The following is a 20,863-nucleotide window of genomic DNA, read 5'->3' on the forward strand; positions in this document are numbered from 1 at the left end:
TATGTCCCCGTAATTCAAAAGGCTTAAAAAACATACTAAATGGTGTTTTTTTGAAAATCTAAAAATGCACAAAGTCTCCTGTGAGGGCTAAGTTTAGGTGTAGGGTTGGTGTAGGACAATAGCACATACAGTTTGTTCAGTATAAAAACCATTACGCCTATGGAGAGTCCCCATAAACCACAAAAACCAACATGTGTGTGTTTTTTAAGCCTTTTGAATTACGGGGACATAGGCAGTGTCCTCATAAACCACCTTCATATTGTAATACCTCTGTCATACCCATGTCATTATACAAATTTGTGTCCTCATACACCACATAAACATACAGGCACAGACACACTCACACACACACACATATATATATATATATATATATATACATATTGTTGAATTTAATTCACCAATTAAATTATTGTGTGCTGTTCAAGTGAGATCATAATCATACTAAGTTAGACTATATTTGTAGATTTCTCTTAAATTTGCACAACTGAAATTGATGTATTGAGACAGTTAATCATTGATCATAAAAACACATTCTTCATCACAAAACTCCAGATATAATTGAAATCATGTCACATCTGTAACCTGCGTGAAAACAAAGGCTTCTGGATCAGTGCACGTCAATGTTTTCTTTGCGCTTATCCATGTTTTTTCTAATGTATTCCAGCATACACACATCGCAAACACTCACAATCACATGTCGACGCTTTGAAGTCACTTGAGTGTGTGTTTCATCTTTCATGTCGTCTTTTTGTTGTTTCCCTCTATTTTTAAATTTTTTTTCATGAGTACTTTGCTCTCAATCCCAGTCTTTGTTTGGAGGGTTGGTTAAATCAAGACTACATTCCCTGTCTGTTTTTGATTTATTTGAATCAGATTGATTGTTTTAATGCACCTGACTTTTGACTGATGTCTGGATTGCGTGCGTGCAGGAAATAAACAAAAGAAAGTTTCTTCAGAGATTAAAGCAAATATTACCATAACATCAGCAAGTCAAATCAGTCACAGGCTTCCTGAGGTTTAAATCAGTTTATTGCAGTTTTCAAATATTTCTCCACGTTACAGCTGTATTATTCTTTCATATATCGCTTAATGGACAGCGTTGAACTTCTAATGGTAAAATTAACACAACCGACTCAGGCAGAGCTGATATTTTTATAACACAGAAGTTTGAAACTTTGTATAAACTCCATGAATAATTGTGTTTCCTCACTGCCTGACTAGAGAAGGAAAACTGCTCTTTTTCTTGTAAAAACCCCGGAAAGCGGGACCGCTGTTCTTCTCTAATTAAATACAAGCTCTGGATAAACCCCTTTCACATAATAGAAAACCCAAATAATTACAGTCTCAGTCAGAACAGCTCCATCCTGCTTCACACTCGAATAAGAAAAGCTCCTCAATTATCATTGTTTTTGGCTAGCGTCTAAATATGGAAAGGGTGTGCCTTCCCACCCTCTTCCCCGCTGCGTCCATCTCCCCAGCTCGCCATGATTGCCAATTAGAGCAGAAATCAATTTACAGTCTCCATTGCTTAATTGATATCATTATGTTTACTGTAGAATGAATAATTGATTATTGTATCATTACTTCAAACTGTAGTCGTGCGTGAACCTCGCCCGGCAGGTAGCCGCCACTGAGAGGTTTTCTCGTTAAAAAGCTGTGGTTGTCGATAATTAAGGGTTATCATTATATTCCCACTTCCCAAAAGGCCGGCATTACAGATTCTGTCTTCCAAGTTCGGCCTGAAGTTGCACAACCAGTAATAGTTTCTAATATGAGATCCAAACCAAAAAAAAACTATATGGCGTTGGCATTTATTTGAGAAGACATAACGTAATATTTTAAATCCAGATGATATGCATCATAAAAATCTTCCAGAAGAAATGCTAAATAAATTACTAGTTGACTGAACATTCAGAAATAAACAGAAATAATCATGCGATTGCTCTTGGCTCATGCACGTCTCTGTAGACTTGTCCATAATTATTCTGTGGTCCATGTGATTGTGAAAGGCATTTCGATGGTGTGAGATTGTGATGTTGCATCAATTTGCAGCTCCTGAATCTGAGAGAAAAGAAGAGAGAGTTAATCCAACAGAAAAATGCAGTTTTATACAGAATACAGAAAAAAAGGAAAGCTGCATTTAGTATTGCATCACTTGCTCACCAATGGATTCTCTACAGTGAATGGGTGCCGTCAGAATGAGAGTCCAAACAGCTGATAAAAACATCACAAGTAATCCAGAAGACTCCAGTATATCAATTCATGTCTTTTGTAACAGAAAGCTGCATATGTTTGTAGAAGCAAATCCATCATTAAAGCGTTTTAGCTTAAAACTTTTGTTTCTGGCCAAAATAATCCAATATTCCATAATAACACTTCCTCCAGTGAAAAGTCCATTCTCTTTTGTTCTTTTAGTCTTTTAGTCGTGACGTATTGTCAAGTATGGTGACCCATACTCGAAATTGGTGCTCTGCGTTTAACCCATCCAAGTGCACACACACAGCAGTGAGTAGTGAACAAATGCACACACACACACACACACACACACACACCGTGAACACACACCCGGAGCAGTGGGCAGCCATGCTGCGGCGCCCGGGGAGCAATTGGGGGTTCGGTGCCTTGCTCAAGGGCACCTCAGTCGTGGTATTGAGGGTGGAGAGAGCGCTGGACATTCCCTCCCCCCACCTACAATTCCTGCCGGCCGGGGGCTCGAACTCGCAGCCTTTCGATTACGAGTCCGACTCTCTAACCATTAGGCCACGACTTCCCCTTTTCTCTCACCAACATAATTGTGTAGATTTATTTTGTACTGTTTTTGCTTGTAAATCTGTTCATATTTCTCTCCTTATTCAGATGAGACGACATTTTCACTGGAGAAACCTATATCGTGGACATATGTTGGAACGATAGTTTGAAGTTAAAAACGTTTTAATAATGGATCCGTGAACAAACATGCAGCTTTTGGCTTCACACAATGTTAATTGGTGGGCTGTTTGGACTCTCAGTCTTACGGCACCCATTCACTGCAGATGATCCATTGGTGAGCAAGTGATGTAATGCTACATTTCTCCAAATCTGATGAAGAAACAAACTCAAAAGTGTGTACATGTACAGCAAATTTTCATTTTTGGGTGGACTATTCCTTTAAGAGCTTAAACTCATGTGTGATTACAGACCAATTCAGTCAATGACCTCATAATGGCATGATGAAGAAAAATAAAAGATGTTCGAGCGAATCGTTGGGAAACGCCACCTCTGATCTGACATACGCCGCTGAGGGCAAACACACACATGGAGACAGATGGAGCTGCCTCGCCTCTTTCAGACTTATTATGCAGTCGGGAAATCCTAAGAAAGATAAATGATTTGGTGTGGGCTGGAACACTAGTTATTCAGATTCACATGCGCAGTTTCTTTATCATTTCCCCCCCTTTGATTCTTCTCATGTCTCGTATAAATCTCAGTCTCTGGAGCTCCTGCCTGCAGTCTTATTAACCCTGTATGGTACCATGTTGCCTCCAGGCAACATACTTTATTTTAGGGTTTTTTAATAAAATGAGACGCCCATTTAATTGAACAATTTTAGGACATGTGCACGTCACATGACTCCCTATTTTCTCCAATGAAAAGTGCATTTATCATCACTTTTCATCCATATAATTGCCTACAAAATCTGAGTCACCTTCATTAGAAAGTAAAGAAGTATTTTCAAAAACTTTACATTATATATCATCAAACATATTCTAGGAAATTGCAAAAAACTTCATGCTGCCTCAAGACAACATTGTACTGTAATGGAATCACATGAGGCCATGCAGGCCTGCTAGGTTATAATACAAGTATACATTTGTGTGGAAAAGAGTTAGAATTATCTAAATATCTTTGCATTTTTGCAAACTTTTGTAATGCATTTGTAAAAATAGTAATTTAGATATCTGCACATATTATGATTTTTTTTCTGTCGAGAGGAATTGCTTTCTCAGCTTTCACAAGCAGTGAGGTGTCATTAGTGAGGAAGGAGATTTTACATGCATGTGCTTGTGTGTGTATGTGCATGCTTGTAAGGATAAGGTGCATATTAGGATAAGGTTATGCTGATTTTTATTTTTTTTACATTGAAACAACTCTGATTGTAATGTTTTCATATAATAACTGATATGATGGTTTGGTTATACTTGTGATCCACGATGGTACAATGCTGCCTGAGAGCAACATCTGGATATGAAATTGCATTTGATTAAATATGAGATATGCAGTACATTAAAAACTAGATAAAACTAACTGTTCAAGTATTTGGTTAAAGAATGTTAACAAAAAATATATTTACTTTTTATGCATGAAAATGTCAAATGTTTAAATTTGTTCGTTTAAAAAATAACAATAAATACAAAATTAATGAAAATGTTTATTGATATTGTTATAGTGTCCAATTTTAAGCAGGAAAAACATCACAAATATTTTTTTCCTCGTTGATATCATATTGCGTACTGTAGAAACAGTGTGGTCGATGCGCATACAACTTTAAACGCATTTCGTTTTAAGCAGTCCAGGAGAATGTAAACTTCTCTATGTATTTCATCAAGCTCAATGTGTCTCAATGGGATTAGCAAAACTGCTTAAAAAATACAAGGAGGAATCAATAGGGTGAATGCATTCAGATGTTTAGCCTCTAAAATTATTCTCAATAGTGATTCTCATTACTGTAGTTTTTTTTTAAATTATTATTATTATTAATATTGTTCTCAGCATAAATTAAAGGTGGAAAACAACTTCCAAGATGTATAAATGATTTACAGATAAAATAAATTTCAGTTTAGTTAATATAATTATTTAAAATATTTAATTGTCATATAAATAATATCTCTTTAAAATATAAATTTTATGTATATATATTATACAAAACATTTTTAACTATATTATAAAATTATAATTATTTTTATTCATTTTTGGGGTGAAATTTGACCATGATAAATAAATTGCAGCAAATAAATACTGTACTTCTATGATATATAAATGATTTCCAAACTAAATTATAGAATTATTTATAATTTTCTTAATTTTTAAGAAAATATTTCATGGAAATATTAAAATTGAAATATTGAAATCTCTTAAAAAAAAATATTTTCAATACGATATAATTACATATTTCTTTGTATTAATTTTGGGGTGAAATGTCACTAGGATAAATTAAATGCAGCAAACAAATAGTTCCATGATGTACAGATTAAATATTAAATATTAAATTATTAAATAAATAAATTTAAATATTATTTTAAATAATTTTATTATTTATAGTATTCTTAATTTTAAAGAAAATAATATTTATTAGTAATATTACAATTCAATTAAATGATTTTCAATGTAAATAACATAAGTGTTTATACATTTCTTTTTGTCATGAAAGTAATATCACTTAAAAATCAATAATTTTATAAATTGGCAAATGCATGGCAAATACATAGCTTCAAGAACAATCAATTTTTCATTTTCATCCTTCATCTTTCAAGAAAATGCATTTTAATAGCTGCATATAAAATTACCAAATTAAATAATTATTAAATATAATTTATATACTTACCTGCTATTTTACATGTTTAAACATTCCAAGGTAACATGATTTATTTGCTTATTTTTAAATAAATAAAACTGAATAAAAATAATTTCAAATAAATTATTTGTATTTTTTTAAGCAGTGCCTCTTGTCCATATAAAATGTACCATTTCTCATAATTGTATCAGTGGTTCTGACTGTATGAACGGTATATAAATGGATAAAATATATGTTTGCATAAAACATCTCACCTCAGGGTTATATGTGAATCCCAAGTCGACTTCAGGATTCTCGGCCACTTTGATGGTAACCCGAGTGACATGACTTGTTATACCCCAAACCCTCACGACACCTAGGGTCAGTCTGTCGGCCACGGCCAGCCCATTTACGGAAACCTCGCTGGTAAGACTACGCTATAAACATAATCACACAGCACAGCTGTTACACACACATGCCCATTTAAAGTATCAGCAAAAATGCTATTGCAAATGATAATTGCTGACATTAAAACATCCGGATTTTACAGTAATAAATATTTGTGAAGAAAATGCACTTAATTATCATGAAAGTAATGTCACAATGCAAAAAAAATTGGACAAATAACCCATTTCTTGAGATGCTCTCACTTAGATATCACTAGAACAGAATGAATAACAACAGAAAATTGTTGTTTCAGTATTTATGTAACATCTGTGCCGAGACAACTCAACCTTGCTGAGTCTGACCTCGTTTTAAAAACGGTTCTCAACTCCATAGGGCTGTGTTTTCCCCACCACTCAAATAATTTCAAACCCACAGGACATCCAGAGAGCTCTGACCTGGGCCAAGTGGCCTTGAGCTGCTACAGCATGAAACAGTTTTGGATCTGGATTTGTTTATAAATAGAGAGTGGCCACAGATGTTTGGCTTCAAGTGAGATGGACAATCTTGGACTCCCTATTGGATTTACTTTACTTACTTACTTACTTTTGTCATTTAGCAGACGCTTTTGTCCAAAGCGACTTACAAATAAGAAAAAGTAACTAAAACTAAAAAGTTACAACTCTATAAATACTATCTACCCACATATTTAAGAAAAGAAAGAAATTAAATAAAATTAACACATGCATATAACAACAACATTTCAATAATAAACATATCAATGAAAAAATTAAATAAAAAGCTACTACTATAACCTTGCCGGTGTCCCTGCCCGGTGGAGTCGCACGGTAGAGTCGATGGTCTTCACACTAAGAGGGCTTCACACGACCATTTAATGACCACAATCCAAATAAATCTGAAAGAACTGCACACTTAGCTTTCTTCAATACATATTAACGTACCTCACTGACACTGAAAGTTGTTTAGATTATCAGATTCTCAGTTGATAAAGACTTATTTTCATGCAGTTCCTTACACAAAATATTAAGTAATGACCTCAGAACACTTTTACCATAGTGCATGATTTGTAAACTTACAAATTTTGACATTTGCATCACTTAACCAGCTCCATATATATGGATTTTCTGATGTAGTAAACTTGCTCGGTAGCGCACCCGGTACAGCATTGCACTACACAGAAAAAATAAAAAACAAGTGTTTTTATCTATTTTATTAGCACTGTCGTTTAGGATCAAAGTAGGGTTTAGTGTAGGTAGTATCTTATTTTTAAATGCAATACAGCATGAAAGTTGTAGTGCCACTCACTGGACATTTCAGTTCCGAACTGCGGCAATATGTACCACCAACTTAAACACTGCTAGTGTCAACTTTGCCTATTTTGGATACTAATGAACGCGGTTTTAGGGCTACTCCCTGAGCATTTCACTTTGAAAAATGTCACAAAATGGTGCAAGAAGCAATGCAATATCATTTTGCAGAATGGTTGTATTTCTACATATTTCCAATGAACTGGGTTGAATAAATCATTAATGGAATTGGAAACATCAAGATAAATCAAAACCTTTAAATTCCTCATGATTCCCATCCCCACAGACACACAACCACACACATCTCACCAATCCCCTCACCATCATCCCAGAACAGGGATCCCTTTGCTATACCTCCATCATTAAGAGCAACAATCAGACCCAGAGGATTCAGATGACTACAAGAAAAAAAAACTAACACATTAAACATACATACAACATAAACATACAACCACTCACATTTACATAATATTAATTATTCAGAGTTCAGACACTTGCTCATCCTGATAGACAACAGAGTGAACTCTTAAAGGCACAGATAGAAAACTGAAAATGGACAAATAAAATAAATTGACTCTTTGGGGGGCAAGAAGCCTTTTGAAAATGGAAAAATACTATCCAAGTATAGCAAAATAGCCCATTAAAGAGGTATTAACACAGATGCAGCATCGCGTCACCTGTAGTGTGTGTTGTTCTCTGGTTTCTGCCAGGGCAGAATGTGGCCTCCTCTCACATGCAGGTTAATTTTCTCTAACGGTGTATACTCTCCTCCTGTTCTTATAGCTTTACCCTGGATGATAAATCGCATACAAGCAGATAAGAGACCCCAATATATAGAGGACAATGTACTGCAGGCTGACTTTGTTTCAGAAGCTAGCTTCATTATGACTGGTTGTTAAATTGACAAGCTATTAAAGATTTGAATGCTTACTAATAAAATGCTTACTTGCATGTTGGTAAAATGCTTACCGTGTGGTAATCGTACCAGATGCCATTTGGCAGGTATCCCTTGGTATCCCATTTGGCAGGTATCTCTTTACTGACTGAATATATACACACACTAAATAATAATAATAATAATAATAATAAAAACATACCTAAAAACGTATTTTTAACTATATTAAAAAACCTATTTAAATATTAAAATAAGTAAAATAATTTAAATGCATTATATAGTATAATATTAATATACACACAGCATAATACATTTACATAAAGAAATAAATATTATATTTTACATGCATTTATGTCAATATGCATTATGCATTTAAATTATTTTACTTATTTTAATATTTAAATAGGTTTTTGTACATGCAGTTCATGAGGGAGAAAACGAAAATGAGCAAGAGAGAGGTTTAGAGCATGAAATGAAAACATGCAGAGGTTGAGATGCTGAGAAAAAAAGAAAATAAAAAGAGAAGCAGATTGCGGAAGAGGAAGGTTAAACAGGTCAACAGAGTAGTGATATCAAAGCAGGCTAAAAAAAAATCATTAGATACAGGAATATAAGACCAGTACAGAGACAGCATTTGGTCCAAGTTCTGATTAGTCATTCCTGTGATGCTTTGGGGGAAATGTAATTGAAACGAGAGGATGGCCTGAAAATAGAGTCAGAAAGAAAAAATGGTGTAATGAAGATATATTTGGAAGGAGCAGAACATGAATGAAGGTCTTAAAGAGATATTTCACACAAAAAAAAGTGAAGTGACATACGGCCAAGTATGGTGACCCATACTCGGAATTCGTGCTCTGCATTTAACCCATCCAATGTGCACACACACAGCAGTGAACACACACACACCGTGAACACACACCCGGAGCAGTGGGCATCCATTTATGCTGCGGCGCCCAGGGAGCAGTTGGGGGTTTGGTGCCTTGCTCAAGGGCACCTCCATCAGCGCTGGACATTCACTCCCCCCAGCTACAATCCCTGCCGGCCCAAGAGTCGAACTCGCAACCTTTGGATTACGAGTCCGACTCTCTAACCATTAGGCCACGACTTCCCTAAAAAAGGAAACTTCTGTCATCATTTACTCACAGGCATCGTTACATTCTCAGAACTTCCTTAATGTTCTGCCAAAGTTCTCTCAAAGTTACAAACAAGTAACATCAATAAAATGTTTGTGCAAAGTTATCTGCTATTTAATAATGTTCTCTAAACATTACATGACTCAAAGATGAAAAAGGGTTTTCAAGCATCAAAACAATAAAAGTATAATGCAGCTTTATTTATTTCATACATTAGAATGTGCCCTGTTTAATTTAATTATTTTTTTGAGCAACTACTAGGTTTTACCTATTTGTCAGCGGCAAGTTTTTAATAATTTAAGATGTAATAAATTTAATATTATCACTTATTCTTTTATGTATTTTAACATGCACAGGTCAGAATAAGTATGTTATTTAATTTGTATATACATATTTTTGTTATGCTGAATGCATTGGAACATTATTTAATCCATATTTTGACATTTATGTTGAAAGTTAAAAGTAAAGTAGACACTTGATTTAATATGCTGTCTGCATATATAATAATCCCTTTTGTAAATGTATTTGATGCAGACACCGAAATGGGACATCTCATCTTTGACCTATAAGCATTTTTCATGTTTTAGTAGAATGTTTGACAGTTTTGAAATGTCACATCTTGTTTCAGAATGTTCAGAGGACATTCAAAAGTAATATTCGCACAATGCATGCAAACTGCATGCATGTTCCCTTACTGTTTACATAACCAAGAAAAAATGTTCAGTCATACAGTTTTTAAATTGTTTTAACAACTTTTTTTTTTTTTTGTCTTATAGGTTTGAAATTGTATGAGGCTGAGCAAATGATATTCATTTGTGGGTCAAGTAAATGGTGGACACTCACTCGTGCAGCATGGGTCTGACCACAGTGTTTCTGTGAGCGTGGGCTTCGTACATCAGTGTGAAAAAATACGGCAGGAGGGTGTAACGAATGTTCAGCACATCATCACAGCAGCAAACTCCGGTCCCCAGGCCACAGGATCCTTCCTCTGTCAAACATCACAAAAACTCATCAGATTACAGCCATTCAACACTGATGAAGAAAACCTGAATAGATTCTCATGCAAGCCTCACCCCTCATTCCTTGCAATGTACATGCTAGGATAGTTGTATTATTTGTGATATTTATTTAAAAATGTCCTTACCAGTTAACTATTTTATATATATATATATATATATATATTTTTTTTTTTTCTGGGGTATATAGCATTAGAAATGTAATCAATGAATCAATATTCCATTAACTATTTGTATTTTGTATTATCTCAGTAACTGATTTATTTATGATCTAGCTGCAAACAGATAGATCTGGAACAACACCACATCTCCTGCATTATGCATTGTGACACCATGCATAAATACTTAAGCTCTGAACTATATTTCATATTTGCACAATCCAAATCTGTACAGCTGAGTCCCGCTGAATCCAGACATAACTCTGTCCCGCGTGCGTGTTTGTGTACAGACTGAATGTTAATCGTCTGTCAGACAGAGAGAGGACTGGCCTGTGTGTGGGTCTGAGTGCTGTTAAGAGCGGTGGGTGTGAGTTAATGTGCTCACAGATATAAAGGTGAACTATATCTGATAATTATTTCTCAAGTACCACATGTTCACAGGTCTGACCGCTAATGCGTGCGTGCTAACACTTAAACATGAACTAAACACTGAAGTGAGAACAGTTTCTGTATATTATACTAAAGACTAAAAAAAGCTCCTCTAAATGTCCTTAAAACAAGCTGCGAGATATTAAAGCTATATTTTGTCTTGTTACTGAATTGATTTTCACCTGCTTATGGTTAAAAGAAGTGAAAAAAATAAAATACTCTTACAGTATATTAAACAAATTATCTGAAAATGAGCCTTAATATCTTATGCAGTTTTGCTGCTTATTTAAACTTATCTTGCTCAAAGGATATTTACATGAGTTTAGAACTGGAAAACAACCAAAAAAAGATACTCTTTAGGAAATGATTTTTGCATATAAACATGATTTCATCAAGTCCATTAAAAGCTTTTAAGGTTCATATAAAAACAAAAACCTGAAAGTCTTTTGTAGGAAATAACATAAGTACTGAACTTATTCTTATATTATTATATTTATTTTTATTATTATTATTATTATTATTATTATTATTTAACACAAATTTGACAAAAAACAAAACAAAACATATCTTACTGAATTACTATACACACACACACACACACACACACACGTTTTTAGGAAAATATAGTTAAAAGTATCTCAATTATAAAAACAATGTAACAGATACAGTTAATAACATTATTTCATTAAATATTTGTATTATTATCTAAATAATTTGTTTATTTAATATTAACTAACAAAAGCCATATATATGTCTACTATAAAAAAAATAAAATAAAATTACTAACACTTTAAAACTTTAACAATATTGTATTGTTATTTAAGATTATAAAATAACAATCTGAATTTGTTCAAAACTCTAACCTCAAGTATTGAACAATAATAATAGTAATGGCAGCCTAAGCAAACAGACTGAATATTGTAAGTTTATATGGTTCTTGCCCTTCTGACCTCTAGGATATTTAGTCTTGTCCCCTTTCTCACTCATGGAGTGAAAGCTCCTGCTAATGTAATGGGAAAAGCTAATATCTCTGCGTTAAAGTGTTTGAATGAACTAGACCTTCCTCCTGTTAGAGCCAACTGCTGCTCAGACAAAAAGCCAAATTATTCCAAATGTACTGCCCTCTGACTCCATTAGCATGTGACTTCGCGTGATGGAGAGATGGACGAACTTGGAAACCTTGGCAGGAGTGTAAGACTTATGAGCCGCGCTGCATAAACCCATCTCTCTCTGTATCTCTCTCTCTCTCTCTCTCTGGCAGCTGGCATCAGAGGGAACATTTGCACTGGCAAACGACTTTGGAGCAAATAAGGTGGTCTTTCTGAACTTCTTTGGGTGTCTGTTCATCTGTCGTTTACCCTCCACAAGCTTGTTTTGCTAACTTGAACACAGTTTCTTCTGAAACAGGAAGCTGAGCATTTCACAATATTCTGCAAAATTGTCTGCTAAATAATTACTTTGCAAATATATGTTACTGATCTTGTTTTAAGGATATTTAAATGAGTTTAAAACTGGAAAACATAGACACTTTTTAAGAGAATGGTTTTTGCAAATTAATATAATCTTAAGATTAAAATAAGTACATTTATTTATTTAAATCCATTATTTTGTTTTATTATTTTTACCAGAAATCTATGTTTATTGTTTGAACCTTACGTGCTATTTTGCAACAATATTATTCATGAAAATGCTATACAAATGAATTTCAATCAAATTGAAAAAAAAAAAAAAAAAGTTGTTTATATACTACTACTGCTATTAAACTTTTAATTTGATACAAAGTAAACATTTTCCAGATTTTTTCATTCTTTATTTATTTTTGATACGTTGATATTTTTCTCATTATTTTTTCATTATTATTTTATTTTATATAAAAAAGCATTATTTTAGCTACTTGCCAACACATAATTTCTTACTTTCATTTAACTTTACTTGTACTAAAACAATTAATGCTGAAATTAATTTATAAAATTAATAAAAACTATACACAACTATGATCCAGGATTTGCTACTTCCAGTGCTAGTCAGAGCACATTACTTTAAATAATTTGGTCATTAATATTAGTCCATTTCCTGCAATAGAAATACTTTGAATGCTTTAAGTGAATTTATTCAACTTTTGGAAGTACACTACCATATAGATGACACAAAACTCCTGTTTTGATTACATTAAGTGTCTCTTATTCACTATCTGACATGTCTTTCTCTCCATCACTTATTAATTTAGACCACCTTGACGACCTCCATGCTTTGCCGTTTGTCTCTGGATGACCTTCCATTTGCCTGCGCAGCCACATTAAAGCTAATGACATCTTGGAGGGGTAATTACAGCAGCAAGGGGACGTGCAGGGATAAACACGTCCGGCGCGGGTAGAGGCCAGCAGAGGATGGTCTCTTATTGAAACTGTCATTGAGACACGCGGAGGACACATCTACACCGGAGCAAGTGAATGACTCGACAGAGCACCAACGGAAAATGTGTGGACATGCTGTCGCGCAAGCACTGCTCTGCTCTTTTTTTTAATAAAGCCCTCTAAATTCCTAGGTCTCTGGCAGTGCATGTTGAATAACAGAACTAATATATTTCATGCTATTTTAAAAGTTATTTTATTAGCATTTTTACTTCTGTGTTAAAGTACTCTAGCACAAATCCCAAAGGAATATGCACATATAATATTGCACAAATGTTTTGTCTTTTGCTTTTTCACCAGTTTTATTGACAAAGACAGCGAAATGATAGGGAGCAGATAGCAAACGCTATGTCTTCAACCCCAATTTCTTTCATAATTTGCAACAAATCCTGAAGGATTGTAGTAGAAATTCTCATATGATTGTAACATAGCACAAAACAAAAACTTCCTAATACCTCGTTCCCAAAAGGACTGTCATAATTACCAGCAGGATAAAAAACAAAAAATAACAACAAAAAAAAAAACTTGTAGGATAGCAAAAGGAATTTAAAGAAAATCCTGATGGATTTTACAGTTCCTACAAATTCTCTACCGATTTTCCTTTAACCATTCAGACATTAGACATCATTCCAATACAGTAAAAGAAGGATTCTCATAATAAAATATAATATAAATAGTAAATTAAATAGATAGTACATTCAATTATTTTTAATTAAACTTTTACATTGTTTATTTTCTTTGTAAGGTCAAATTTAAACATAGTAAATAAAAAATAATTTAACAATTAAGTTTATTCTAATCTAAATAAATAAGTATATATATATATATATATATATATATATATATATATATATATATATATATAATTTTTTTAAATTAAGTTAATTTGATTTGAAATTAAGTTAAATAAATAAATACATTTCATTTAATAAAATTTTTAAATACAATTTGTGCAATTAATAATATAAAATAAAATAGTAAATTAAATAAACAGTAATTTAAATTATTTTTACTTAAACAATAAATGTATTTTATTTGAAATGAGGTTAAATTTAAACAAACAAATGAACAAATAGTAAATAAAAAATTATAATTTAAAAATTATTAATTTAATAATATTTTTTATTTGAAATACATAAATATATATATATATATATATATATATATATATATATATATATATATATATATATATATATTTAAATTAGGTTAAATAAATTGATACATTTTATTTTAATTAAATTTAATAAACAAACAAATAAATAAATACATAAATCTGTCTGTTCAATTAATTCTGTGCACTTTCTTTTAGAATTTTTAGGCTACATTTCCACTCCAAATTCTATTTCTAATACTTATATTCTTATACTTATAATATTTAATCACTCATTTAGCAAAGCTGTTTGATTGAAGCCCAGGAGAGTTCTGGATAACTTTGAGTATTTAATTATACCCCCAAATGTATCTGTTAGCAACGAAGCTGCCACGTCCACTCACTGAAGATTTTCCCCCACACCATATCGATCCCTCTCACTCCCCAGGCTTATTGGATTTTTGTGACAGGTCCCAGCACTTGCAAAGGTCACATTTTAAACAAGTGCCGGAGTGAATACCTGACAGCCCACCTGTCTATGGATGCCAGATATTACTCAGAGCCCGTGTGGGAGGCCCTTTTCAATTGCTGCCATGTGTTTTGAGCTACTGTCTTTCTCAGTGATTCAGAGATCATTTTCATACTCTCTCAGGGCGTCATACAAGGAAGTTGTCATGGCTGTCTGTACAGTGACATTATCTTGTTTCAACCTCTGTTTTGATGCCCGTCACTCACTGTCAATGATTATCAGGCTTAACGCCATTATAAGGCTCAATTAAGGTCCGTTTCACACTGTTTGCTGCACAATGGCCCCACATGTCCCCTGTCATATCCATCAATTTTCTGAGCATAATTAAGCTAAATAAAACCAAAATTGCTTGGTGCAATTGGCATAAAAGTTGTACTGTTAAATAATAATAATAATAATTATTATTATTATTTCTCTTAATTTAATTTCACAGTAAAATATTACAATAGTAATATTTTTATTTAGTTTAATATTTTTATTTAGCACAAATAAGAATAAGAACAGCATAAATTATTATTTTTTAATTATTATTATTATTTTCTCTCATTTAAATACTAATTTATATATTTTAAAATAGCAATATTTTGTATTTAGTTTAATAATAATAATAATGATAATAATTTATTTATTTATTTGCTTATTTGTTTGTTTGTTAACAGGCATACTGATATATAATATTTCTTATTTAGTTTAATATTTTAACTTAGTAATAGTAAGAAAATAAGAAAAGCAGAAGTTATTATTTTATCTCATTTAAATTTCTGTATTTTAAAATAGTAATATTTCTTTAGTTTAATATTTTATTTAATAATAATATTTATATTATTTTATATTTTACAGGCATATTTATATTTAATTACTAATTTTTTATGTTTAATCACTTTTTTTTTTATCATATTGTATACCCCTACAAACAAGCTCAGCAAAGTTGGACCTTTTTTTTTTAAAATCACATAAAAAAAAGAATATATATATATATATATATATATAAGAATAAGATTTAGTCAAGTTTTGGTTAACACTGGCCTAAAAATCCTAAATCTGTCCATAAAAAAAGCCAATGCATGAATAAAGCGTCACTAAAGCTGTGTTCTTACTGGCATGTTGATGGTGTTGTGGTTTCTGGAGAACGGATAGAAAGCTCCAAGCTGCATCCAGCGCAGGCACATCTCGTATTCAGCAACGTTAAAGAAGCCGCAGATATCAGCACCAGTCTGAAACACATGTGAATAGGGAGAATGAGAAGGGAAAAGAGACATAGAGAGAGAGAGAAACACAAATATAGATGTCTGTAAAAACAGGGCCACAAGAGCCAACTCCAAAACATGAATAAATAAACTCTAGAGGCAGTGTAATGGCTGCATGCTAGTGTAATGCACCCAATTGAACTAAAAACATTGTTTGATAGGAAATAAAGCACAAATGAAAAATCAATAGCAAGTGCTGCAGCAGGACGAGAGAGCCACTTACATAAGGGATGCCAAATATGCTGAACTCCATCATGCCTAAAAGACAGAAAGAGAGAGAGAGAGAGGAGTTTGGTTTTGATGGATACAGATATCCAGTTAATGCACTGAACTGTACTATAGCTGTTCAATAAAACACCACGTGTAATGAGGAAGGTGGGTCAAAAACTAAAGGATTAGGAAAGAAAAAAAGTATGTGAACTTGGCATGTTTCTTGAATTTCTGCAAACGTATTATGGTAATGCTTTAGTGCGGTCAAACACATGTATACAGCAACTGTAACCTCATTTAACTTGAACTATAAATCCTGAATTCTTCCACAAGCATTTGAAAATAACCAACACATTTCCACTTCATCACTATTTTGGAGATGATGTTAAGTATGAGTTAATTAATTCGCCTTCCAGTGGTTATTCCCAATTAAGACTAAATTGGAAAAAATCCAACATAGTACAGCATAACAAATCATAATGATCTGCTACTTCTAATAAAAGGACTATGAAGGCTTTTAGATTAACTTTATGAGTCGGTGACTCACTCCAGGTGCCACTTTAAGTCTTAATACAGCCACAGAATGTTGAGTTCTTATCATTTAGGTTGTGCATCTCTGCAAAATAACTAGTTGAAGTATTTAAATTGAGAAACCTTGGTGCCAATGACATCATTTACAATTAGTATTGAGAATTAGCAATGGATTTGATGATCAGTGCTGTTTTTTTGTTATCATTTGGTTTGTTTCATTATAAAACATCCATCCTGTTTGAGAAAATTATGGAAATTGGTGTGACAACATACAAAATAAATAAAATAAATGAAAACTTGGCTTTTATGTATGCTATCGGTCAAACCCACACTGAGCAATGGCAAACTCACTGTATTTCTATGCTATCAGGCATAGATAATCGTGTAGATAATTATATTATCCTTCTTTATATGACACAAACAGAGTTCAAGGTGCAGAACACGAAGGACCTCAAACTCAAATATACTGTCAACAAAACTATGAGGCATTGACTCAGAATCGATATATGTTCCTCTTCCTCCCTGTGCTTGTCATACCTTTCCCCACACAATGTCATTGCTGAGCTCAGGAGGCCATTTGATGAAAACGTCTTTTTCAATCCCGGTGTCAAATGCAGGGTAGGATCCTTTTGTCTCATTGCCCGCTATCGCCGGGTCCTGAAGCACACAAACAAATAAAGCATGTAGTTCTGGTACAGAATAAATTTCTCTGCATGCTTCTGGCCAGAATAAGAAGATCGTACTGATGTCAGACAACATCGATCGCTCTGCTCTCATTACAGTTACCATTTCATGGAAACAACTTTGTTTTTCCCAGTAATTGAGAATAGTTTGTACCAGGATGAAGATGAAACGCATTCCCTCAGCCCTCATCTGGTCCACCAGCGCAGGCAGTTCTTTAAAGTTCACTTGGCCCAGCATAAAGTCCATCTGCCTCTCCATGAAGTCAATGTCTGCATATTGCACATCCTTTAAGGGATCAAAAGTCAATTATTATGATTATTAAACTTAAATGTGAACTTCCAAAGTGACTGAGTAATTGAGCGCAAACTTAGCAATGCCTTTTGTTTTGAAACATTTAATACTGCAAATGCAGGCAGAATGAAGGTATTATGTTGTAAGTAGTTGCTATGCATTTTATCCTACATTACATTTTATTGTAAATTACATTTTAAACTGTATAGCTCTTACTTAAGCCAAATAAAAATGACGTAATATTATATTTCTTAAAAACACATTGGTATGCACACATACAAATTTAATGTAACAAAATGCTCAAAAGATTGTGAACCATCTCCCGTAATTATAGAGAAAATAATATATAAAACTAAAAAAAAAATGCAATAAATTAGAGAAAAAACAAAAAACATGAATAATATGAATAACAGATTTTTTATCAATTAAATTAAATTAAAATTGTAATTTCTAATTACTACCTCATTGTAAAGTAATTGGCTTCAATTTATTCATTATGAAAGTGTTTTCATCATTGATTTTGTCCATTCACAATCTGGCAAGTGTAATTTAGTTCCAAGATGACTGAGTAATATATATTATACACCTCTCTAAAATCCCTTGAAAAATAAACAGCAGACTACTCAAGTCATAAAATCTGAATTATCATCCATTATCGGTATCAGAAACAGAGCAAGATGAATTACATGTTAGGGGGGGTTGTTCAAAATGTTAGCTTAATCTATGAGCAATTATAAATACTAGTGATGCTTTTCTTAGAAGAAACTTCTAATAAAAGGACTATGCAGGCTTTTATATGAACTTTGAGTTGGTGACTCACTCCAGGTTTCACTTTAAGTCTTAATACAGCCATTGAAGTTTTTATCATTCAGGTTTTTGAGTTTTTATCATTCAGGTTGCGTATCCCTGCAAAATAACTGGTTGAGCTATTTAAAGTGAGAAACACAATATTCCTGAAGTCCTAATGCAAGTTTTGAAGGTCGGTGAGAGTTACGAAACCGTGTTTATTGTTGCATTCAGGAAGAGACTGAAAGACACATGCACAAACTACTTACATAAGGTATTTGAGCTGCTTTCATGTCTCTGTAAAGATCTGTGATCTCCGTATCGTTCGTGGAATCCGAGCGACCAGTAGGCTGGAAGAACCGGGCGGCCGATCATCTGTCAGACAAAATGCACAAACCGAGAGAAAAATATTTTACATTTTATGCAAATACATTTTATGGCATAAATATTCAAGTGGCTTAAGAGAATCTAATAGCCCCTTCTGTCTATGTGACAAGAGAGCTTCCTTTAGATAAATATTTATGTATTTCATTTATGCATGTGAGTTTTCGGATGTTATTTTGTGTGTGTACTTATATTGAGTACACTGTGGGCAATGAGGCAGAGAGACTCCAGCTGCTAAACCTCATCAAGCCAGGAAACACACACACACACACACACAAACCTCAGTGTACAGCCGAACCACTTCTTCTGGAGTGGGTCCCATCACCATGTAGAAGTCCAAGATACCTCCGATGGTGTGGTAGGTCAGAGCTGGAGTAGGCTGGAAGGTCACATCTAAGAGCAACACAAACCAAAATAAAATTAAAATGACGGCATCGTCCCAGTGACTCAATGTTTTGCATCAGCTTATTTTTTACACACCTACACTTACAGTCTCTGAACAGCAGTAGTGGATTCCCTCTAATGCTTTTATGACAGATAGCACACTGGACATGACAATGTTTACATCTTAAGGGTCAGATAAAATTAAGATGAGAGTTTTGTGGTTTTAAGTCCATGTCTATGGGTTGAAAACACTCACAAAAACACGCCCAGATGACAATTCATCCCAAAATCAAAATATAAAAATGTGCAATTATATTTTGGATAAAGAAAATGAAGCCTGTTTGTAACACTTTTTCTCATGTTCACTTTGTGCTTACTATTAATTTTTTTGTGATTTTTTTATTATTATCAAAAATAATTCCCATTGTATTCTTATTATTCGAACAGTATTTCCCTGTAAAATAGAATAATATATAAAAAATGAAATTCTCAAAAGAATGCTAAAAATGTCTAGCCATTTTCTCTTTACAGAGAAAATATTACAGAAAACTACACAATTATAATACAAAAAATGATAATTAAATTAAGTTACTTTTATACACATACATATACATACATATATTCCCTTCATTACTTAATTATTACTTATAAATTCCCTTTATCTAACTACTAACCAGTTGTGAAGTAATTGGCTTTAATATATTCATTATGAAAATGTCTTATAAATAGTAAGAATAATAAATAACATGAATAATAATACATTTATTTTCCAACTACGATTTAGTAGTGAAGTAATTGGCTCTAATTTATTAATTCTGAAAGTGCCTTTATTGCTTTTGTCTGTGCACAAGCTGCCAAATGTGATTTTGCTGGACTGTGACAAAAAACTAAACTATTAGCTATTTTAAAAAAGGAAAGAGTCCTTCAGTGTACATTCCCAACTTCCTTTTACAAAAGAAATATGTCAACACATGCAATAAAACCTTCAAATCATTTCAGAGGTCTTTAACACCTCCTTAACTGTCCATTTCTGCATCATTCTGTATGCGTTGAGGTCTTAAACACATCTGCATTCAAACTGAAGGGCACTACTTTGAATTTCTCTGAGTAAAGTAAAGCACATCAAAGCTATTCTCCTGCTGTGGTTCTCAGGATGCTCATTTACTCGACTGCCTGTGCGTGTGTGTTTATGTAAGAATTAAAATGTGTGTGTGAGCGTTTGCGAGATGCGAGAAGACTTTCTGAGAGCACAACTCTGTTAAAAGCCCCACTGCAGCAGCACCATTATGTTTAAGCAGCTCAAGAGAAACTCCTGCAATAAGTATAAGCGTTCCTCACACTAAAGCTCAACGACACCCTCTCGCCTCTGATTAATAGTGTCCGCTCTATTCACGACCTTAAGACCTGCTGACAAAACTCACGCCAGTGTTGGAGCCA

General features: G+C 33.2%; 1 pseudogene across 1 annotated transcript in view; it reads right to left on the bottom strand.

Moving 5' to 3' along the window:
- Window positions 1–1,983: 1,983 nt before the first annotated feature.
- The window catches only part of LOC306888706 (sucrase-isomaltase, intestinal-like), a 45,413-nt pseudogene continuing 26,533 nt past the window's right edge, over window positions 1,984–20,863 (bottom strand). The window contains exons 26-38 of the transcript in view: window positions 19,323–19,435; window positions 18,928–19,033; window positions 17,735–17,866; window positions 17,435–17,554; window positions 17,125–17,131; window positions 16,380–16,414; window positions 16,007–16,123; window positions 10,117–10,261; window positions 8,215–8,305; window positions 7,923–8,035; window positions 7,538–7,643; window positions 5,809–5,970; window positions 1,984–2,064 (exon numbers count right to left, since the gene is read on the bottom strand). The product of the transcript in view is annotated as a sucrase-isomaltase, intestinal-like (transcript). The remainder of the gene's footprint in view (window positions 2,065–5,808; window positions 5,971–7,537; window positions 7,644–7,922; window positions 8,036–8,214; window positions 8,306–10,116; window positions 10,262–16,006; window positions 16,124–16,379; window positions 16,415–17,124; window positions 17,132–17,434; window positions 17,555–17,734; window positions 17,867–18,927; window positions 19,034–19,322; window positions 19,436–20,863) is intronic.

The sequence above is a fragment of the Barbus barbus genome (assembly GCF_936440315.1).
Source record: "Barbus barbus genome assembly, chromosome: 22".
NCBI classification, from domain to species: domain Eukaryota; kingdom Metazoa; phylum Chordata; class Actinopteri; order Cypriniformes; family Cyprinidae; genus Barbus; species Barbus barbus.